The following is a 24976-nucleotide window of genomic DNA, read 5'->3' as shown; positions in this document are numbered from 1 at the left end:
TATAACTCTTAAAAAAATTATACATAATTAATATTTGGATCAGTTACTATTTCTGATCTTTTTTTTTCCAAGGCTTTGTCAGGAGCTTACCTTTTTTTATCATACAAGACAATTTCAGAAATTCCTGGAGGAAAATACAGACTAAGAAGAGAACATTTCCCCAAAAAAATATCATTTGGTCTTGATCCTATGATTACTTCTCATGTGAATGGCAGCCTTGCAGTCAACATTTAGACACAATGAGACTGTTCTGCATGAGGTGAATTTGAAGATGTGTGATCATATGACTGTGTATACTAATAAGGAAGGATTTTCAAGGCAGCCTGAAGCACTTATGTATCTAAACCAGATAAAAATTCATTACTTGGTGCCTACATCTCTTGGATGCATTTAAATAGATGCAGATATATATTAAAACATTAACCTTTAATTAGATATCTTAATTATACCTAATAGCAATTATTATAAGCACTAAATACTGCTGTGATACTTTTCCAGACTTTTATATTCTCATATGGAAACCTTACCTAAGTTGTAAATTTTTGTTTTCCTGTAAAAGATGTCTTACAAAGGAGAAAAACTCATAGTATCATTATGGAAAATTATTCAGATAACAGATTAAAGCAATTTTAATATTCTTGAATTTTCATTCACTCATATTCTTGGGTATAAAATGTGTGGGATTTAGCTGGATAGATTTTTCTTCTTTTTAGAAGGCCAATGATTTTGCGTCAGTTCTTTGGCCATATCAGAATGAAATTCATCACATTTCAGAAGCCTAGAAGTCGGATATCCCAGTTCAAGCTATTCCCATTCCCCTAGCAGTCAGTAAAGAGACATAGGCTTCCCTAGAGGGCAGTTTATCTGATCTGCTCTAGACACCTATCTCAGGAAGAGATGAATTGCTGTCTGGAGATGGTATTTCTCTCCATTGACTATTTAAAAGAGTGTGTAGTAACTGTCTTAGTCACTTTGTAACTTAGTTACCGTGTTGGATGCCTAAACCAAGGCAGATGGATCTCTTGTTAGGTGACATTTTTACTTTTACTACATGCCAGGTTCAAAAGAGCATTACAGGCAAATCAATGTGTTTGTCTGCTGTCCCACTTTCTATATATGTACAAGTGAACATCTGTTTTGGAAGCTAATGAAAGTAGTTCTTGAGATTCTTTCCTCAAAGTTGTTTTTAACAATTTTTCCATATATAGTAAGTGCCAGATATCTGTTGAGATATTCTGTGCAAATGCATGCTTGCCAGTCCTTGTAAACCTGTTCTGTCATGAGTTCCTAGTCTTCACATTAAAGCAGCATAATGCCAAGGTGCATGTACATGCAGGCAAGGAATGTAATAAATTATAAAGTGCCAAATAATTTTTAAAAAAAAAACCTGCAAAACCTCGGGGGAAGAAAAGACAAATATATAATTTTTTTTTCTACAAGAGAACACGGAGTGCTATAGGCTGAAATCTTTCAAAAGCAAGTGCACTCCAGTAAAATGATCAGACATGGGAAAATGAATAACATGAGATTTTGATGGTTTAGACACTGGAACGAAACATCGTGAACAGTGTTTGTGGAGTAACTCATTAACTTTTTCTGCCTGTTTTGAAAGGTTATATAGATTGCAGTACTGGCCTTTCACATCTGGTGTTTAAGGTTTAGAACTCCCCTGTTCAGCTTTCATGACTCTAAAATCTTGATTACAACAGTTTTGCTACAATAGAGAGGGGAATAAAAATGCCTGCTTCCAAGCAGCTATAGGGGTTTATAAGCAATAGAGAAAGTAACCTGGGGAAAGAATGGGAGGGCAGGGGGGGTATTAAAGGGAAGGGAACTACAATATGAAATTCAGCCCTTTCCATGATTTTCAACATATAATATTCAAATGTGAACAACACTTGTTTCTGATCGGTCTTTTCTCTTCTCAGCTTCATTTAGTTCTATATGTCTGAACCAGAACTGAAAATAGTAAATGACTACTGGCAAAACCAAAAAGCTTCTAAATCTGTAGCACTGTCATCTGTTCTGCAGCCACATACTTTCAGACCATGAAACACTGAAAGAAATTCAGGAAGTTTGAGGAGGAGCATAAAGTTTCTCAACGTGGGGTCCACAGAAATCAGAAAACAGCTTAGGTTCCAAAAAGAGGCTGAATATTTACTTCCTTTTCTGATATATTTTATTAACTTTTATTAATGCACCCCAAATAAAATTTGCACTATTTGCAATAACATTACTATACTGACTCATGTTTGTTGGAAATGTACTGTACTACACATCTTTTCCTTAAGCAGTGATACTTCTCATATCTTCCAAATTTTTCTATTTGAAAAATTGTTTTTAGATTAATTGCTCAGCAATACTAATCTTAAAATCCTTGAAATTTTAAACCTAGTATTTCTGCTTTTTCCATTCTAAAGTCAATTTGAATCTTTGCTTAGAGAAAATAGGCAAGACTCATGTCCTGTACCAGATTGCTGAATTTATGTCATTTGTTTCATAGCTGTAGCAAATGCCCACAATGGACTATGGTGAGATGGTGTGGGAAAGAAATTGTGTTACTGCATTCCCTGGCATTAAATCTCTAGGTAGGACTAACATTTACTTTTATTTGATTTCCAAACTATCAGTTTTTGACGAGTGTTTTTAATTCTGGTATGGGCCCTGGAGTGGCCACAACCAGTCTCAGGCTGGAATATGCCTCCAGTGTCACAAGTGTGACACTGACTGCTCCATCAGAGTCATTAAGAAGAAAATTCCTCTGAACAGGCTTTGGGACAGATCCCAGCAGAACCTGACTGAAATCTCCCCTCATCTGGCATCAAAGGTCTGTGGTTTGCCAGCCTGTTACTCACCCTTCTTGTGGCAATGCATAGCCCTGCTGTTGCCATGTAATCTTGTGACACATAGTCATAGAGACAATAAGGCAACATGATCTCTTATGGCTCCTTCATCAGTACATCAGCAGATTTCTAATTTTAGTTCCATATACACTAAAAAAAGCAAAGAAAGAGGGTGCCTGGCTTTCTTTATAAGTGAAATACAAATGAAGTAATGAAATATAAGTGTAGTGCTTTTTAAGTGAAGGAAAAAAATCACATGTGAAGCCACTGAATCATTCCAAAGAGAAAGTCAGAGGGGATTTCTTATTGTGACAATGTGAATTTGGGTACTACATGAAGGAGGAGCTTAATGGAAAGGTTTACTCATAGTGTAATATTTTTTTATCTACTTTCTTATTTCCATGAACACATTTCTTGGCATGGAAAGCTTCATTTGCACATGGTTGTTCTCACTGTATGCAAATATTTTTTTGCAACACAATTTATCTCTGCAGACTGATCTCTGTGATCTTTCTGACACATTTGGAAGCAGCTGACAAAGTAGTTTCTAAGTGTCTGTGTTCCCAAACACATTTAATTCATTTTAACAGCAATCCCTGAAATTTTCCTGTCTCGTGCTTTTATTCTCTTAGATTTTATGGGTTAATTGGGTTCATATGAGCTCAGTGCTTTGATTGAGGTCTCCAAGAAAAGTATCAAGTGTTATAGGGAGAAATATCAATGAATCAGTAAGATGCCTCCTAAGAGCCAGAGAGCCAAGGTCATGTACTTATGGTGCAATGTTCTTTTTTATAGGCTGATAAAGGTCCTGGTCATGTACTATCATTTATTGTCTCGTAATAGATTTTTGTAAATAACAATATTACTTCTAGCATCCTTGCCAAGCTGTGGTGTTAATACTTGCATTGTAATAGCTCGTACTGGTTTGTATATTCATGGGATCTTTTTTTTCAATTTCAAAATTAAATATTATGTCATGTATCTGTATTTTTCTCTTGAACAAAATGGTTAATGCAAGTCTTTAACAAGCTGCTAAATTGCAGTTTTAGAAGTCAGACAAGTAGACTGGCTCCATGTCACAAGGTACTACATTTCACAGATTATTCCTCCTATTGGAGGCAACAGTCTGGATTTGGCTAAGCAATTAAGCATTAAATCACATTACATTTCAAAGGATTAGGCTAAACAAGCAATTTGGGTTGCATATGACAACCATTTTGTCCTTACATGGTTGACATTTATGTTGTTGACATATTTTGCCAATGGTAATTTGATGTTTATTTCCAGTTCATTGATGAAAATATCAAATGCCATGTAAAATATCTATTATATGTATCCACTCTAGGAGCATCCCAGGTGATGATTAATCCCCATGGATGAATGTATTTTTCAACGTGTTAGTTATTTCTTAAGTTCTTTAATATGTACTGTGTTAATATTGTAGGGCCCAAATATCTTCAGCAGAATGTCAGGGCAGCTAACTAAATTGTCAATTATAATAATGCTTGCAGCAGCAAACAATTGGAACATTCTTATTGACTTTACAGGCTGTGTCAGAGAAAGGTGAAAAAGAAAAAAGAAAAATTACAATTTTTACTATAAAAATAAACTTGAATTGATTTTTTTTCCCTATGAAATTATGATACGGGAAGAGGTAAGCGTAAGATTCAATTGAGAAAAAAATGTAGGTTTTCAACTCCATCAGTCCCAAATTCTAAAACTATTTGCAGCTCTATTGCTTCCCTTCAGGTTAACCAGAACCATGTCCTTTCATATAAAAAATAACCCTTTCTTAAAGGTTATAGCCCCTAACTTAATCCTTTCATAATGCCCTTTTAACAAGAATTTTGAAGCATAGGATAACTGCTAGATAATAAGATTAGATGTGAATCCATTAGGATGTGTAATGTCTAGACCAAACCAGAGAGACACAGAAGAGGCTGCTCAAAGGGACCTGACTCTGTTTGCCTCAGAAGATATTTCATGGCATTTTAGATATCCCAGATATCCTCTCTGGTTTCCAGTTGTCACTTCAAAATAATTTGTGTATTCTGGAGATGCTTTGTCACATTTACTAGCCCTGAGTCTTATAAATTGTACATTAGCTCAGGAGTCATTAGATACCTATGTCTGGACAATTGAATTGAATTCCAATGCTATTACAAGATGAAAGATATATTGGAATTGTAATTAGAAAGTTAAGCTATAAAAATGTTTATTCTTTCCTCCAGAACTTGGATTTGAATCTAATATAGATACACATATTTTCATATGTGTCTATAGTCTGCAATATCATGAGAAATATTCTTTTTATAGCTTACATAACCAAATATCACTTGAGCATTTTATGTGCCCCATTTTGTGTCCAAACCCAAATGAGTGTGACTACATGAGCTCCTCAATTTCATGTGTGATCAACTTTGGAAGTTTTCATGCAGTTCTGGTTTTAGTTAACGCTGCATTCAGTGTGCAAAATCAAAAATAAATTTTAAAAAAGAAATAAAACAATAAAGCTGTGTTTTCTCATGACACAGGTGATTGTGGCCTAATGGTGAAATCCCCAGGGATCAGCTTCCCAAGGGCCATGCAGATTTCTCAGAAGGAGGCATGGTATAAAGAACCTCAGGCTCCAAACCACCAATCAGGCAAGTCAGCATTCCTTAATGCAGAGAATATGACCAAGCTGCATCAGAATAACTGGTGCACTGCTGGTTTCACATGCTTACATTGTGCTCTCAAACATTTTGAACATGAGCTGGGCCAGGTCGAGTCCTGCTGTTTATATTTACCCAAAGAATTCAATGAGCTTCATTTCAATTTTAGTTGGTAAGAGAAGGAGGTACCAAAATAGGACACATAAACTCAATTGCAATGCATTTGTGTACCAATCTCAATGGGTTTTGGATCAGGCAGTGAATTTCATGCACTGCTTTTCTTAAGAAAATCATGTTATCTGCCTACACAGAAATCATGGAATCATAGAGTAATTCATTTTGGAAGGGTCCTCTGTATGTCACATTATCCTATCCCCACTCTCAAAGCAGCACTAATTAGATCACGGACTCTTCTCCTCTAGGGCTCAGTGAGGGATTTTTTAGTGGCTTTCAGAACACCAGGATAACTCCATGCACTTGTTAAAGGAGCTTCTACTCACTGGAAAGAAAAGTAAAAATAACCACCCCTGAAATTTTACCTTCCTAAAAATTGCCAAGACTAATTTATTAGTGGATTACGCTAATCATTATACCAGGGAATTATATCCATGAAGTCTCTAACCTTATTGCATATTATCACATCTGCTGCCCTTTCAAAGATACACTTGAATTAATCTCTGGATAACAGGTTCACATCTCCTTAATTGAAACTAATGACTAAATAAAAAAGATCAAAAATCTTTATATTCTTTAATTTAATAAAAAAAAGACCTTCACCAAGTGTCTAAAGAGGCATATAACTATCCTTGGAAGAACTCCAAGATATCATGTGTGAAGGGGAGGCAAGAATGTGAAGGGAAGGAAAGAAAAATACTTTTTTTCAGGGGAAAGTGCAGAATTTGGAAATGGCATCAGGCCAGGGTCTGTCACACCTACATGTGCTGGAGAACAATTTTACAATAAGTCTGCTGAACTAGAGTATAAAGCCATTCCTCAAAGGAGATCCTAATCAAGACCTTATAAATTAAAGATTATACAGGATACAACCTGAGAGTGTTTGTTGGTTTGGTGCAGGAAGAGCACACACATCGCAAACATGTAAGTTGCATCCTTCGAATCCTTGACCTTTAGCTTCCTTCACCACCAAAAAACAATTTTTCTGCAGCAGTTTAAAAATCTTTTCTTTCCAATAGGTCAGCAATGCCTTGAATTTTAATCTGTTACATATCAGCAGTCAACTCAGACTGCAGACTTTAAAATGTTGGTTATTCAAGCTTTTCCATTTACAACAAAATTCAATTTCTGTAATTAAAATATCACTACTGGAATTATTGTATCATTAATGCCATCATTTTGGTTTTCCTATAGATTTTTCTTGATCAAGGACCTTCATATAGATATAGATATAGATATAGATATAGATATATAGATATATAGATATATATCCATAATTACCCCCTAAGAAAATAAACATGAAAAACTACTTAAACTCAGTTATAGGGGCTAGCATATGGAAAATGAAGGTTTATGTTCCCACTTGGAATTCTGCAGAATGATACATGTGATATTTATGATCCTTATAAGCAAGATTAGCTGACCTCAGCTAACATGGTAATGACGCTGTTATGGAGTCCCCAGTGGTGTCCTTGAAAATATTGGTGTGCTAACCAAAACACAAAGCTTTAACAATAAAGACATAAAACAGCTTCCACTGCACCACCTCTCCTTTGGACAGATTGCCTGGGATGTGAAGTGGACTGCAGTGCTGCAAATTATTGTGTTTACCTTCTGGGGAAATCAGGAAGGCTATTAATAACACTTCAGTAATGGAAGAGCCAGACAAAATCATTCATAAATTTGAAGTCAGTAAAACATCCTTAGCTCATGTTTGCAATGCTTGCTAATTTCTTGTATGTCTTCTATTTCCTGGATATTTTAATGTATATTTTTATAAATATTGCAGACTAGAACTGCAGCTGAATGTAATATGTATATATATTCTGAGGAACAGATCCCAGCCTTTGTCTCAGGTTTAGCTTGATTTTTCTCCATGGGTGTTGTTTAAAAAAAATAGCTGATGAGTCAGACTCACTACTACTAAATCATGGCAAAGTCAGTAAAGTTACAACAATAATGAAAGTTGTCTGTTAAAGTATTAAGGATTTTCCAGGATACTGTTAGAATTTCCTTTTGATGTTTATTTTCATGACCTGCTTTTTCCTAATTCTTCAACTATGCCCTGTCCTGTTCACAATTCAGAGATCTGAAGGAAACTGCTATTGCAAAGAGTGAGATGGATGTTACCAGGAAAACTTTACAAAAACAAGGCATTTTTTTCTGGCATATGCACTGTCTAGTTCACCATGTAATTGACATTGAGCTATGAAGTATAAAGCAATTCAAGGCTCAATTTTACATTTGTTTACAGGAGCCTACTTTTCAGTGTGAAACTCTGCAGTGCAGATTGTGGATTTAGCAGAGTAAAACTCCAGCCTGCACAGGTGAGACCTAAGAAAATATGCTGTGTGTGAGTTTTGTGCAGCTATCCCTCTACTAAGTGACCTCAGAATTTGCCAGGTCACATGAATACTCATTCATATGAATGAAAACCTGAGCAGAGATTCAGGCTTTGGTGGGTACAGACACAGGGACAAATTTCCACATGATAAATCTGGACTTCTTTCAGGTCTCACATGAAAACTATCTGACTGTCATTTTCTAGTAAAGCACGGGGCAGATAAACTCACATTAATGCTGCAAGCACAAGCAATTACAGCAGAGTACCAAAGGGTTCTGAAATTTCTTACCTCACTCTCCCCTCCTACAACTCAGCTCTGTGCCTATGCTCACAGGCATCTGTGGAATTTGGGTTATTTCCACATTGATTTGAAACAAGACATTTTAGGTTCCTAAGTATTAAAGATGTGCATGTTGGGCACATGGACATTTTTGCAGATCCAAAGCTCCTGACACATCCAGATCTGCATTTCTCTGTGTGTGTGTGTGTGTGTGTGTGTGTGTTGTGTGATTTTATTGGATGTGCATGTGTCCTCAGACTTGCTTACAGCTGAGGAGCTTATCTGGAATTGAACTGAGATTCAAGGTCTGGTGAACTAATCTCAGTTCCTAACTAACCAGTGTGTGACTTCTGAAACAGCTGCTGGTAGAGCAGATGGATTTGGCCTAAAATGTTTTTTGAGAATGTTTTTTGGTCCCAAGACAAGGAGGTAAGGAAAAATTACAGGCAAACAAACTATGTAACAAAGAGTGTGACAACATTTCCAAGGGTAAGAAAAGATAGGAGACAAAACATTCCACATATTGCTTACATTATCAACAGACTACTCAGCTTCTCTCCTATCTAAATGATATTGATGGAGGTATTTGCCACTCCAGTATTGCAAATATTGCATTTAGTTGGTTCTGTCAGGCATTAAATAACATTCCCATTCTCATTTTCAAGAACTATGTCTAATCTTTGTTTACACTAATGCTTCCTTTGTTGACTTTTAACAATTATGTGCCATCGACAATTGTTTATTGTTGTTTAATTAGGAGGTGGATTATTCCCATGTTTTAATGATTACTGCTCAACAACTTGACAGAAATGTTATTCCCAAAACCACCAAGCACAAATTGGATTTGATTTATTTCACTTAATCTTGTTATGATTGTATTATAAGCTTTCCAAATTATAATTTTTTTTATTAATTGCAATATCTCACAGTTTCAGCTCAGCAACGTATACCACAGGAAGCAAAAATAAAGTGTTCCTGCTGCTGAATTCCCTCTTTAGGAAAAAAAAAAGATACAACCCAAAATGTATGATAAAGTCATCAGCACTGACTGCAGAGATGATTTCCAGTTAGTAAATATGAAGTATCTATTTGCTGTACCTAAGAACATACAATCATCCAGGACATTAGAAGTGGCCATCTGTTAAGTGCATTCTCAGTATTAGATATAAAATTTGAAACTAGAAATTATTGATAATGGACAACTTATAAGTGCTGATTTTTATGTAGAGAAGAGCATGGCATTCACGCTCATTAGCCAATACAAACACTTATTTTTTTTCCATGAAATATTGATGATCTCTAAAATAATAATGAGGAAGAACTGCACAAGCTAAAATTTGCATGAGCTTGAGCAGTAGCCATTTTCAAGTGAAGTATTTCACATAACAAAAAAATTAGACCGATTAAAATACATATTGCATGCAGATCAGGTGACAATGGGCTGCCTGTAAATTGGTTATCTCCTGTGCATTACTGACAATGCATATTTTTAATATAAACTTTCTGTGGAAAGGTTACTTATGTCATGGCTATCCTTTAAACAGCAAAGCTAGTCAAAATAAAGAAACATAAAAGAAAAAAACTGAAAGAAATATTAAAATACAGAGTTCATAAAAAAATACCCGCTGAAAGGTCCAGTTTTTCAAAATTTCAGTTTTTGTTTCTTTGGGTTTGGAATTCATTGCCAATTTACCTGGAAGATTTTGGATATTGTGATCCTGGGGAGCCTATGCTGAAAGCATTGTCAGTATTGGGTTGAGGAACCCCAGAACCCAGTGCCCTCCTGGCTGGGCTGAGCCAGCAGAGAACAGAGCAGGCTGTGGCAGAACATTGCCCATCCTTTGCTAGGAGACTTTTTGAGAGCAGCAAAATTTCCTTAAATGCTTTACTTTGTTGACTCAGCCATTTCTGACAGACTGATGCTGAAACTGGAGATTTATAGTCCCATCCATGTATCACCATTTGATTCCATCTAAAGCATTTGAGGAATTTGCTTCACTCCCCTGTGGTGTTTCCAGAGGTCCTGCATGACAGCTTCTCTCACTCCTAGCAGCTTCCTAGAATTAAAAAAAGTAGTTTTAGGGAAGAAATAGAATTTCTAAAACATGAAAAAGGCTTTTAGGGATGTTCACATACCTGAGGGATGACACTGTACATTAATACTTCAAGCTAACATAATGCAGTGTGCACCAAAACATGACTTAAGACAAATCAGTGAGACAAGCAAAATTTTCATCTTTCCTTTAGAAGATTTTGTGCCTTTCTCATAAGAAAATATATATACTATGGTTGTTCTAAGTTATCTTCTTAGTGTATAAAATCCAAAGGCGTTTGTTTGTGGGTTTTGTTTTGTTTATTTTTTCCCAAAAGAATTTCTGCAAGGTGTTGAGGACATTCTCAGGGTTTGAGATCATAATTTACCTAGGCCATCTGGAAATTTAATCTCAGAAGATCAAAACTGCTAAAAAATTACTTCATGCTATTTAATTTTTCTTTTGTGGTTCTCAATCCACCCCCACAGTTTTATCCAGATGATATGATTTTCTAGCAAAAATCTTCTATAGATATGCTATTAAAGCTTTTAGCCTGGAATTTCTTTCACATTTCTGGCCTAAAAATCACACTCGTTAAATCTAACTTTAAAATCTTCCATGTTTCCTACTGTTCCTCCCCTTTGTAAAAAGGATATGGTTCTTTGTATGAATGATGGTTCAATAGTTTTCAAAGAGATTGTGAGATATTAAGAAACCAGGAATACTGTTAGTGAGCAACAGCAATGACAGAGAAGCACTCTTGGCTTTTCATCTCTATTTCTACTGCCTTTGAGATAAATCACAAAACTCCCATTCACTTTGGAAGTAACTGGACTAGACTATTGATATGGAGCTATTTTTTCCAGGAATATGAAGGCAATGCAACAAGATTTAATCCTACATATGCTAGAAGCTGGATGAAGAAATGTTTTTGAGAATAGACTTATGTAATTTTAAGCCCATTCCTTTTCAGTAACATAAAAAGGAGAAGTAATAAAAATGAATGGCTCTTCTATTTATACATATAAAAAAAATGTGTGTAATATTGCTATGTAACAGGAATTAGAAAATGGAAGATAAAAATGAATTGTCAAGGACATGATTTAGGTTTTGAAGGATAGATTTGGGTTCCTAAACCTTTCTTTTGAAATCTTCCAAATTACTTATGAAAATGTGCAAATGAACAGCAAATCAGAAAAACAATGTTATATTCTTTTTCAAAATAATTGATTTTGCCATCACAATTTTTTATCCTCATCTTCTTTAACACTACATATTCCTCTAGCACCTTCTTTCCACATCTAAACAGATAAGTTTTAGATAATCAAATTTATTGAAAAAACATCTAACAATATTACGCACATTTCATATATGTATGTCTTCTGTATGTCTAGGTGATGTATATCCCTGTGAATCTGCCTACATATGATGTCAATGATAATGGAAAAGTGGCTCATTAATCACATCACCCACTTTGTAACATTAATCCATACTCCAATTGCATATATTGCATCTGTCTACTCAACAGCTTCAGTCACCAAATATACTAGAAAAAATCTATATTCTTTATTCTTAAATTAAAATAAAAGTAAATAGGATTAAAAGATATTGATAAAGATGTTGGTGTCTTCAATTACATAACCAGATATTGCTGTGCCAGGAAAATGTATAATATATTTAATTTTCTAGGATGTTGAATCCAGTTGAGCTTCTTGTTATAAGGTGACTAAGATAGGCCTCAAGCTTCAGAAAATTAGGAACCTTTGGTTTCCTTGCCAGGGCCTGATTAAACTAATTTATTCTTGTCCAAGCACTTACTTTAAATGTGTTTTCTTTCAACTTAGTGTTCATAACTTCAGGGTATTTATGAGGGCCAAATTGTTTAAACTCTTCATTTTCTAAAGCTGAAAGAACCCATGCTCTTTTAATTTCCCTTTGTGAATCAGGTCTTCCCCTTTGTTCATCCCCTGCTGCAACATCTTCCAGAGTCAATGTCCTTCTCTTGAAGAGTCAGCCAGAACTGGCACAGTGCTGCATAAAAATATCTCAGTAGGCTTTGTTGCATCTTCCTCTATTTCTTTGGCAGTTTCATTCCTGATAGATACTATGGACATGACTGTTTGTGAATGATCACATCTCATTAATGGTTTATTGAAGCCTCTATATCACATGTCATCACCAGTGGATAAGCTGGCCAGTTCTGATAACAATTTATCCTATTTAATATTAGTTGCCAGATCTTCCATTTTTACTGGCATAGGTTTCTTTTGCATAGTTAAATAGATCAAATAATTGTTATTCTGAAGGAACAGATATTATTTAATTCCAAAAATTTGATAAAATCATTAAGAATATTTTCAATCTGGCTTGTGATAGTCTTATATCTGCCCCATTTCCTTTTGCATTCAGACATTACCATTATCCTTAATCTACATGAATTCAATCATCTGAATACATTTATTTTGCCAAGTAATTCACTTTGATTGTCAACATATATGTGTTGGATCACTCCTAGAGTTTCTGTACAGATGAAAATAATATTTTTTTTCTTAGGATGAGAGGCAGATGTATTTCTGTATATAGCTCAGAAGATGAGAGTTGTAATAGATAATGGGGGCCATGTAAGGCTTAAGTTCCTCAAAAAAGTTTTTTCTCACAGTCATTTATCTTTATTCTAAAACTCCTTTAATCTTCATAAATCCCTTTCCTACATGTTCTATGTAATCTCATACCAGTGCCCAGTGCATCTATCACACCCTCTTAACAGCATGCTCTAGAAGTTCTATCATGAAACAACATTGACCCTAGTTATGCTATTTTTTACCAAAAAACCCCATATGTTCTAGTGCTGCCAGATGTGCCCCAGAAGCAGTTTAGGTGAAGAATTACAAAACATAGGTACACACAGTCTGCTCTGGATTAAGCGGCTCTGAACTAGGTAAACATGACCAGCTCCTCAGCACGTAGTCTGGGGGACAAGGATCATGCCAGAATTACATCTTTATCAGCATAGCTTTTACATTTTGACATTGTCCAGATAGCAGTAATTTCTGTCTTGATTTGCACATCTCTATCAGACATCTAACCTTCTGACCCATGATCCACATCCTTGTCTAAGATTCAAATTATTCATATGGTTCTGTGCCCTTTTAAAGTTAACATTAGCTTTTGTCTTACTCACACTACATTGCCAATTCCACTGTGGCCTTCTTTTGAACACTGTGGGTAAAGATCCCTTCATCATTTGTGCTAATTTCTTTGCAAGTCTAATAGAGTTATAAGTCATTATTACTTTATCCTAATTTTTCAAGACCTTTAATATGTAACTACCTACTCTGATTTCCCATTGTATTTTCCAGCAGGCTTTTTATGGTTTTCATTTTCATACAGTCTCTCTTTTTTATTTCATATCAGTCAGCTATCCTTATTTTTTCAGTCTCTTCTCTTACTATTGAAGCCTAGTTTACAGATGTATTTTGTGTTTAGTATTTCAAATATTTAAACACAGACAATCTATGCTTTTGAGCACAAGTTATTTTATTTCTCCAAGTGCTCTTCATTTATATGACCCTTCTACCTATTAAAACTACTTATTAGAACCTTGCATTTTCTAAAAGACTGTGGAGAAATCCATCCACTATCGTGTCAAGAAATATGTTGGATCTGCTTTTATCAGTACAATTTGCCTTTTAGAAGGTCAAATATGTTAATAGATAATTATTTTAAGTAATTAAGTTTCTTGTGGTGAAGTCATCAAGCTACATATATGTAAATATATGTTGTGTTAGTCACTTCATATTTCTTCAGCCTTGTAATTCATGCAGTAAATCAGACAAGTTTCCCATTTTTCCAAACCATCCTCTGCTATTTCTTGTGTATCCTTCTCATTGATCCACAATGTCTTGATTAGGAGTTCTCAGAACCTCTTAGCATATTACAGAGTATGTTAATTATGTGTTGAGAAGAAGGGAAGATAGCAAAATCTACTGCCATCTGTCATCTTTGTCTCCCCCACTCTTTTTCTTCTTCATTCACGATTTTGCCTGTGTGAGACTTTCAACATATTTTGGAAACCCCTCCATCTGCCAGTAAAGAGAGAAATAATTTTTTTTAATTGATAGAGCTACTCCTTCCCTTTTTTATTACAGCTATTATCTAGGAGAAAACAATTAAACAATACATTAATTTAGCTTGGACTCCAAGGCATGACCCCTAGAGGTGTCAAGTACAGCATCAAACAGAAAAATTAAAAAGACATATATGAAAATAAGATTTCTGACAATCAAGTCTTGCTGTCTTTGCAATCCATTAGGAACTGAAGGTCTTTCTTAAAGGGAGAGATTCTGGCAGAAAGAGAAGGAGGGGGCATCAGTCATCATACCTTATTCTGCAGTGGTGCTGCTCATGGACACTACTCAGAGCCTTTAAGTCTGCCTCTAGGTATGGAGCTGGCCCAGCCACTTAATTCCAATATCCCCCCTCCTCCATCACTATAAAGCTACTTCAGGACATCTGAAATATTCCAGACATCCACTCAAGGGCCACAAGTTTTGTGCTTAGGCCAGTTCAGGGAGAATAGTTTATTTCCCATGCAGAGGCTCACTCTGCCTTGCTCTGTATACTTCAAAGTGATGTGAGTAGCAATCTCTTTTCCTGAAGCTGCAACCAGGGGAAGGATCGGGGTACAGAAGTCAGGGGTGAAAGGGGTATTGCATCTTGTTCTATAAGCATCAAAAACAGATATCAAAGTCTACATCAGCCCTAACCTTGAATACAGAACACCCAAGGAAAAGCAATGAAACACCCTTCAGTGGGAGCCCTTGAGAGGACCTGCTTGACTATGGGTATTAAATGTCTGAAGTCAGAAAGCATCTATTAGAAAGACCTCCTATGAGAAAAATCATCTCATTGGCTATGTAGGCATGACTCAAGGTAATATAGTCACTCACTGGATTCAGAGTATGACTAACTGCTAATGGAGGCTTTTCAACGCAGGGATGAATCATCTGCCCAGAACTGGGTATCTGAAATATAGATATCTGAATCTAAAAAATTTACCAAAGACAACACCAAGATTCATGGGATAAAAAAAAAAAATCTTTCCATAATGCAATCCATTTTAAGATAACATCTAACTGAAGCAGGCAACACCCATACTTGCTTTTTGGACTATGAAAGGAGCTTACATTGACAGAATTAGGTTTGGATATCTAAGTATCAGATACCTAAATCTGGGTGTCTTAACCTAGAGGAGATGCATCCTTCTGCCCCACAGAGCTTGAGATATGAAACTGAGATGGCTGTGGTAGGGCCTCTGTCACCACTCAGTGGGAAGGTGCATATTTCCCACCACTGACAATGGATAAATAGAAGGTGATTATGCTTCTAGATCAGACACCAGATTTAAGCACTTCAGGTTAGGACTAAATATACCTGGAGCACCAACACTGGCAGTACACAAACAGGCATAAAGAAAAGGCTGTAGTAGCAGAAGTGACAAGTCTGAACTGGAACTCTCAGTTCCATATCCACTAATAAAAGAGGTTTGTGCCTTAGAGAGGACCTCTAAATATATAGCAATATAGGAATGAAATAATCTATGTATGGTTTATCAAATTAGTTCTTTGCACAGAAGTATGTCTCTCTAGCCAAGACCATTCTAAGGTCACCCCCTATTCCCACAAGAATATCTTCTGCTCTACTACAGACCAGTAAAACCATTTCCTTTCCAGCTTCATGAAATTACCTTTCCTTTTCCTTTCTTCTTATTCCAACCCTACTTGCATGTTAATATTGAGGGCATTTACCTGAGCTTTGTATTTGGGCTTGTTCAGGCTAACAAGAAAACTTCAATTTCCTTTCCAAATGGATGGAAAAAAACCAGGGGTTGGAACCCCTGTTTTTAATACAAAAGGTGGACAGTGGACTTGGAATTAATACAGCCAGGTCTTTTCCACTGAAGTCAGTCCTAAGGGTAGTCTGAAGGGTTAGTTGTGAAAATGGTGCAAGAATGGACAAGTGTTCAGAGTAACTAGAACATACAGGCAACAAAGATGTGAAGTTTTCCTAAATGAGTATCCGTCTCCTAATGTCACAATAATGGGTTTCACTGAGAAGTGAGTTGGCTGCATTGGTATGGTCCACCTTAGCTCTCACAGTGAGTTGCTTCATCCCACGCTGCCACCACAAGAAAGTGAGTTGGAGCAGGCAGATATTAAAGTGCTACAAATGGGAAAGCTTTGAATAAAGCAGCTGCCATAGGTGCTAAGCAAGCATTGGTAAAGAGTGCAACTCTTTCAAAACAGGGCTCGGTGTTTCAGGTTTTTCCAGCTTCACATTGTTTTATGTGACAGAATGCCTTTAATTAGGTTAGCAAAGGCTGAGATAATGTCTATGTTTGGCAAATGTGCTCTGCAATGGCCTGAGGGCTTCTCTGTGGTGCTGAGTAGCTTCAGTTCCTGTGAATGCCGGAGACTGCAGACTGAAACCTCTATCCTAGGCAAATTATGATTGCATCATTAGTAAGAAGCTAATGACTTTCTCTTTTATCTTAACTGGATCATGGCTTTTTTTAAGGTTTTATACTCTTTATTCTCTCCCACTTGTCAGTTCAAGTATTGAAAAACAAACTTCACTGTGTATTTGGGGGCTCTTGAGCACCTCCTCCCAAGGAAGTAAATACAGAAAGTCTAGTAAATGTGTTTTCTTTGGAGTACTCATAAATAAAATATCCAGCTGTGTTCCTGAGGAAGATGGCTTTCCTCATGCACAAAAAAATTTCCAGTTGTGGGGGTTTGCTCGCTGTGTGTACTCACATTGCCTCATGCAGACTGTGCAATGTATTCAGGAAGCAGTTACAGCAGCAAAAGTGAGAAATGAAAGCAAGCATAGCTCAACATTCAGTTTGCTGGGGTTTTTTTTTTGTTTCTGATTTTTTTTTTAGTTTATAAAATCTTGCTCTCTCTCTCTTGTTTTCATTTTGACTGTTTGAAAAATTACCTATGATTTGTTCAGTCTTGACAAATAGCTGCTTTTCCATGTTAGATCATATAAGAATCCCAGATCATCCATACCTCTTAAGGTATGTGAACTACAAATGTGGTCTACATTTTACTTTAAATAGCAGTATTCAACCATCTAAAGTTAGGTACCTGCCAAAATGCTCTACTGAGTCAGACTAAGTTAGAAGAAGCATAAGCCTTAAATATCCTTTTCAATTCAACACAGAAAAAGAAATGTATGCATAAAACAAACACACTCATGATCCATACCTGAATGATGGATTCATTCTCTATTAAGAGCAGCAGAAAAAAGTCTTTCACAAATCTTCCACATGCCAGGACTGGTTGGAAAGTTAAATTATGAAGCTTTGTCTATGATTGCTAAATCAATTAGACATTTTGACATTCATGTTAATGAGAATAGAAACTAGTTTTGGAGAATGATAAGATCCTTTACCTATGTGCTCACCACACTGAATGCATAGCAAGGAAGGCATTAAAAACCTTTAAATCGATATGAAATAGTGAATTCTAAGCTGTTAAAGGATGCTTCTCTTACACAAGGCCTGTTAGTACTGTCTGTTTTCTTCTCACTCATATTCTATAAAGCCTGTTGTATTAGGTTACATTAAAAACTAGTGAATTAATTGAAAATGGCTTTCTCTGACTTTATGCCTTATAAGTATGTTATACAACTGAAGACTTGTCTCTTGATTTCCTCTAGGGCTAAGTAGGATATCAGGTGATAAAAAACTCTCATTCCAAAACTCAAGAGGCTATAGAAAATAAATATTTTAAGTCATACAGGGACTGAAACCATTAACCCAGCAAGGAAAAAAAAAGAATTTTTAGTCAAAAAAAGGAATTGTAGGAAATTTTAATTTTACTGCATAGTTCTGCTGTTTAATATTTGCATTCCATCTTTTTCTGTGCTGAGGTGTGATATGAGAGAGTACTGATGTAACTTTAGGGTTAGGGCTAAGCATTGTCAAGCTCTACCAGCTGATGAGAACAGTAATCCCTAAATTGTCTCAAACCTCCACATTTCCCAGTCCTCTCATTCCCAGTAATCCATTTCACAAAATCCATCTGTAATCTCTTGTCCCTCTTGTCTTACCTTTCCTATGATGCTACAATACATTCCCTTCATTTCCCATTCCATGCACCGAGTGTTCCTTTGGGCTCTGAACAGCTCAACTGGTGAGACAAGTTTAGCTGAAAGTCAAAGCAAAGAGCTAAAGATCAAATAGGCAGCTGTAGAAGCTGCTGCATCTCACACTGTCACACTGCCAAAACCACAACAATGACAATCAATAACCTGGCATCCATCATACCAGAAAACAGAGGGATTTTAAAATCCATGTGGAAAAGAGAAGTCTGCTTCTTGTGAGGTGCATATGGATAATGGTCATGGTGCAGGTGGTACATGGCAGTTATAGGAGAAGGAGACTTGGAAACACCAAGTTTTGAGGTTCAGACCTGGGATCCCACTCTCTTAAGGCAGATAAGTTATTAATCTCTTACACTGTATGTTTCCAAACATGTGCAAAGAGTGCTTTTTCTTTTGTACCCAAATCAGTGTCCTCTTAAACCTTTTTTTTTTCTTTTATATATTTTGAACAAATTATTATATTGAAAGTGCCTTTAGGAGATATGGAGGAGTAAACGGAGCACAGGTGAGATCAAAAGGGTCATCTAACACGACCTTACTGAGGTTGAATGGTAAATATTTTACATGTATTCCTGAGTTTGCAATGAAGATAAGTGGGAATGCATGTCTATGAAATATTCCCTTAAGATGAGAGTCAATATTACATTAACATCATTAACATTCAGATAATGCACACAGTTTAAGAGCATCTTGAAAACCATGTAACACAGTTACCCCTTATTCCTGCAGTATAATGTTGCCCTTTAACTTCCAAGAGTAATTTAGAAATAATTTGTTATACAGAATTCAATTATGTGGGGTTTTTTTCCCTTTCTTTAATCCTTTTTTTTTTGTCATGCATGAGACATGAAGGATCTTAGGCTCTTCTTTCTGAGATGGATTAGAGCAGCCCTTAATTTTATATTGTTTCACTCCTGTGTAGTATCAGAATTTCAAGAATAAAGATATCCATAGGAAATTAAATTTTGCTTAAATATAGTCAACCTTGCGTTACAAATGAGAGATTTTTATCATAAGACAAAAGAATAGTAGTAGTAATAAAAAAAAAAAAAACCTTAGAAATTACTAAGAATGCTTTAAGGGTAATTAGAGCCTAATTAGAAATAGAGATGTTATCAGTATGATAATTGTTACCATTTTATTCATGCCAGTGCATAATTTCTCTAAGTGATACAATGTGGTTCTATCCTGAAAGCATGCACTCATAAATTACTCACAGCAGTTAGTGGATGAATTAGTAAAATAACTGTGTTTTGCTTTCCATAACTAGTTGCCGTCTAAGTAGTGATCTGATAATTTAAATTAATCATGGAGAATATTCATGAAAATTAGCATCAGTTGCCAGAAAATTCATTAAAAGAAATAATTTACATTTGAAATAAAATGCTAACTACATAAAACCACCTTGATGTGACAAAAATTATGGATTTTATGGAAGAAAATAGGAAAAAAAAATTTGAAAATAACTTGGGATAATGAGGAAAGAGTAATAGATTCCTGTTTCAGTCTTTTTGTTCAAAACTGATTTACAGATATCATAACTGTATTTTTAACTGTCTTCAGCATTTTTAACTGTCTTCAGTTAATACAAGTTTATCAAAACAATGACTTTTTCAAATGAGATATTTAAGTGATATCTTGAATGTCAACATTTTAGTACTTATTGTTCTTATTCATCTATTAAACGTAGGAAATTGACAATATTTGCTCACAACATGAGGGATTGTAAAACTCATTTATGATTTTTTAAATAATCAAGGATTCAGGAACAATCATGAAATCACCAAAGAGAGAACGCTAGTCAGTCTTCCAAGGTGACACTGGCAAACAAGGTAAATAGATTCGTGATTGTATCCAGAAGGCATTTATTTCCTTTTTTTTCATGCTTTCATAAAAATGCTAGAAACAAATAAACATTTTTTGGCCAATAAGTTTGGCTTCAAATGTAATAAAAAACCTTGCAGTCAATTTTCTTATTTTTTTTTCTCTTCGATAATAAACACTAGGAAACCAGATTTGTTCACTTGTTAGTAAATGTTCAGATACCAACAAGAAAATATTCCCAGTAGTACAACAGATGTTGAAAGGACTAAACAACTGTTAACTGTTGCTCATTTTTCTAATTGTGATTACCCATTTTATAATGTAATCTGCATGCATCTTTCTGAGAAAAATATCAGCAAGTCAATTTAAAAAATCCCACTTTATGCCCTAAGTGTAAGTGTAAAGCCACCAGCTGAGAAGTCTTCTAATTCTGAAAGTTTCAGATCCACATAATTCATATCAGGTTTTTCCTTCCAGCAGCAGACAGAGGGTTCCCCAAAAGTCATGCAATTTTCAGACATTACGTGACTTTACACCACAGCCTTCAGTTTGGTTATTTTGCAAGTGAGCATGTGGGTTTATTTTTAAAATAAAGAAACTATGTGACTATTACTTTAGTTGCTATTATCTAAATAATGTACTTCGACCAGATTTAATTTAAAGTCTTGTTCAAGTTACAATCAAGTGAGTTCCCCTGAAGAAGGAGCTTTTCTTTACTTGAAATGGATAGTCATGGATAGCTATTTATCTCATGCTGAGAAATAAGGCAGGGGATTACAATCCAGGATTTTCTGTAAAAGAGATTGCATTGCTTCAAACTCAGACTCCACCACAGTTACAGCTGACTGCTTCCAATAACACAGTTCCATCTCCCAGTCACACCAGGCTGCAGGGCAGACTAAACCAAAGCAGAGACAGCTGTACTGTAAACATCTAGAACTGGACCAGATTCCTAAATTCCCTCTATATTCAGTGGAATGAAACACAACTTTTTAAGGCATGATTCACATCTATTTAAGAGAAATGTCTTCAGAGTTCAGGTGTATCTCAGTGCAGAACCCTGAATCTTCAGAAAACTCACTCTTCGACCATTTCCATTCTGCAGCCTCATCTTTCTCCCAGCCACAAACAAATGAAGAAACTTATTAAAACAGTATTATGAAACAGAAACTTATTAACAGTAACTTATTAAAACATTCTGCCATTCACAAGATATTTTGGGTGCTATTTCTAGTGGTTTCTGTCTAGGATCTTAGAATAAATTGTTCAAATCCTCTCTTTATTCAAACCTCTTACTACATGTGAGATGGCAGATTGCATTGGCTGACTGGCCATGAAGATGATTTCCTGATCACAAGTTATGGACCTAAACAGTTGAAATGGGCAGAGTTGTATTTTGGGTGAAAGAATACATTTCCTAGAAAAACATTAGGTCTGAATAATCAGCCATAGGTTAAGGACTATTTTAACAAATATCACATGGGTTTCTTCCTACAAAAGCAGCCAGGTAGCCAAACACACTGAATGTATTGATTATAGTCACTACATCCTTGAATCGTAGAGTGTTAAGGGGTTGGAATGGACCTTAAAGATCAACTGGTCCCACCTCCCCTGCCATGTGCAGGGACACATCCCACTAGACCAGGTTGCTCAAGGCCTTATCCAAACATCCTGACACAGAGTCCCTCTTTGGGTTCCCAGTAGATCCCCTTCAGGTACTGGAAGGTTGCCATGTAAACTTCTCCAGGATGAAAAGCCTCAACTTTTTCAGCCTGACCTCACAGGGGAGGTGCTTCAGTCCTCTTTTCAACATTGTGATCACCGTGGGTTTGCTCCAACAGTTTCAAGTCCTTCTTATGTTGGGGGCATCAGGGCTGCACTCTGTACTCTGGTGGGGTCCCATGAGAGAAGAGAAGAGGGAGAGAATCACCTTGACCTGCTGGCCACACTGCTTTTGACTCAGCCCAGGATTCCACTGGTTTTCTAGGCTGCAACTACATGCTGATGGCTCATGTCGAATTTTTCATCAAATATATATATATATATATATATATATACACGTATGTATGTGTGCGTGTGTGTGTGTGTGTGTATGCAACCTTTACATTTTCTGAATAAATGCTCCTCAAAATACTACTTAATAATCATACAGACATGGTCTGATACACAGTCTCTTTTATTTATCCAGAAAAGACATCACAAATTTTTTTACCACAAGAGAGTCTTTGTCTCACTTTAGTTTCTTGGGGAGGTTTTGATCATTGCCATCCCCATCCACTAATAGGCATAAGCCCCAAAGAGTGCCAAGCCTTTTAGGTCTTCAAGCCACAGATTTCTACACATCTACATCTGCAGCTGGCAAAGCTGACCAAACATTCTCATTATTTGTTCATCAGCACTGACCATTTAGCTCCTCATCCAGAGTCATGTATGCTTTTGTGAGAGCATTTGTCCTTAAGTACCACTAACCTATTTTTAGGAATAGGCTTTTCAATGCAAGCTGAAAATTTATTCCTGGCTTTACAGTAATAACATTGACTTGAACATTTTAAAAGCCTCTAAGTAACTAGGAGAATGTATTTGAGAGTGTTTATGACCTTGAATGATGGAAATATTTCAACCAAAATTTTAGGATGAGCTTGGACAGTCAATTTCCAGGAAAAGTGACCTTTTAACAATGCTTCCACTTAATCAACTGTAATTATTCTTCCAAGCACTTTATCAGATAATACTTCTGTGGCCATCTCCTACCTTTTGTTCAGAATGTGACTCCCTGAAAAAGATGGTTTGATGCCAAATCGACATCAGGAAGATACAGAGTGACTCTTCCAACCCACCACTCTCAATATAAAAGTACCAAATGAGATCCTGGAATTGCTGAAACTGCAAATCTTGGCAAATTTCCTCAGGATATCTAAATTCAAATCTTCTTGCCTGACTTTTATTAACAGTAAAAATATGAAAGATTAAAAAGGTCAGCTTACTAAATATTTGCTTTGTATTCAGCACTTAATACTTGCAAAGTTCTTGCAATTTCTTTGGAAACCATCCAGTAGAATGTCTCTGTATCCTTTATCTAGGTATCAAAGCTGTAGATAATGAAGAAAATCTTCTAAGTAATAATCTTAAATAGCTACATAATCCATAACAACTGATTATTTAATTAAAGCTGTCAGTGCTAGTGCACTCTATATATGCACCAAATGTACATTAATTTGTCAGCTGTGCTAATTAAGAAAAGAAACAGTAAGGAAATTCAATGCCATCTAACACATTTTGTTCCTTATGTACCAATGAAGTTACATGTAAGAGTAGAAGTTTCTCATGACCAAGATTGAACAATATTCATATCATTGTTGGGGTTTTTTTAATCATCAGAATCAGTTTTTCCCCATTTTCAGTCTTCTTTGGCATATTTTCGTTGTGAATTACATTATTCCTTCCATAGCCACTGTCTGTGAGACTGTGCCAGGATCTGTCAGTAACTGCTTCCTGAGGAACTGAGAGCTGTCTATAGGCACTGTCCCTCATGCATTCCCCTCCTTTGTTCCCTTTTATTAGCCATTTCTATGTGGGTATCGTCTCACCTTTTCCCTTTTGAAAGAATTCAGAATGGATTTTCTTGTTCCTTAAGTCTTTCTCCTTCTTATTCTTTGCTGCAGTGAATAACTCATATATATATTTTTATTAATTTATTTCTTTCTACTATCTGTTAGAAGAAAGGAAGCCTGTTCTGGAAATCCTTTCAGAAACCTTTTAATTGCCAAAAGATAATCTTTTCAATGAGATTTCTCTGGTTTAATATAAAATGTCACATTTATTTAAACCCAGAATCATGCAGAACAGTCCTAGCTGCTTAGTCTGGAAAGTCTGAGTTTTCTGCATCTCAAGTGAGCGTATTTTTCTTGGGTTGTGACTTGGATTCTTGACTTCTCAATTTGACTTTTTTAATTACAAAGATAATTACAGAAATTTTAAAAAGCTTCACAGAATAAGAAAAGTATGTCCTGATCTATTTCAATGTAAGTACACCTCCATCTTAGATTTCTATACCTCAATCTTTCTTCAAATCTTACTCATCCTTCCTTTGTTAGCTACATATTGCTCAATGCCCTGGTAAATACTTGAATTATTTTTATTCTTTAGATTTTATATGTTGCTGGCTTTTCTCTCCAGATTAATTTATCCAGTTCAGAAATAGGAAAGTCAGGATTTCTTGGAAAGGCAAAAATATGTTCTATATCAAAGTAACTCTAGGAAAAACAGAACTAATAGGGGTAAAGTCTTCTTTACTAGAAAAATGTATTTAAAACATTAGGGTAAGATTTTCTGCTCAGTGTCTGTTTGTCAACCTGTAAGCCTCAAAGATTTTTTATTTCCTGGCTATATCAGTTGGTGTAATAAAGGACATTATCTTTCCTTTCAAAACTCTGTCTGCTGGAACTATTAGACCAATACAGCAACTTGACTGAAACTCAGTTAAGGAGAAGCAATGCTCAGAACAGCACTTCAAGGGCAGCACAGATATTAATGTCTGAGACAATGTCTGAGACAATGTACCTTCAACCATCTTTCAAAATGAAAGGCCTTCCATAGCATCAGAGTTCAGATAATTCAGACATAAACATGGATTAATCGCTCATGAGACATTC

Source organism: Molothrus ater, chromosome 1, assembly GCF_012460135.2.
Source record: "Molothrus ater isolate BHLD 08-10-18 breed brown headed cowbird chromosome 1, BPBGC_Mater_1.1, whole genome shotgun sequence".
NCBI classification, from domain to species: Eukaryota; Metazoa; Chordata; class Aves; order Passeriformes; family Icteridae; genus Molothrus; species Molothrus ater.
Note: the sequence above shows the minus strand (reverse complement) of the source record.